Source organism: Peromyscus leucopus, chromosome 22 (genome assembly GCF_004664715.2).
Source record: "Peromyscus leucopus breed LL Stock chromosome 22, UCI_PerLeu_2.1, whole genome shotgun sequence".
NCBI classification, from domain to species: Eukaryota; Metazoa; Chordata; class Mammalia; order Rodentia; family Cricetidae; genus Peromyscus; species Peromyscus leucopus.
The window spans coordinates 26,882,278-26,882,682 of record NC_051081.1 but is presented as its reverse complement, the minus strand read 5'-3'; positions in this window follow the sequence as shown (position 1 = coordinate 26,882,682).

The following is a 405-nucleotide window of genomic DNA, read 5'->3' as shown; positions in this document are numbered from 1 at the left end:
CATAATACAATGTGTAACTTTTGCTAATGATTTTGGAACAAAAATTTCTAATTTCTTTTTCTATTCAAGTTACTAAGTGTTATCAGTTGTTTTCTATTGTTGGGATAAACATCATGACTGAAAGCAACTGGGGGGTGACAGGGTTTATTAAAACTCAGTCCATCATGAAGGGAGGTCAAGGCAGGGTCATGGAGGCAGGAGCTGATGCAGAGGCCACAGGGGTGCTGCTGACTGGCCTGCTCCTCATGGCCTGCTCCTCATGGCTTGCTCCCTTTGTTTTCTTATAAAACCCAGGACCCTGCCCAGGGGTAGCACTGCCCAGAGTGGACGGTGCCCTCCCCACATCAATCATTAATTAAGAAAATGTCCCACACACTAACCTATAGGCAATCTGATGGGGGCATT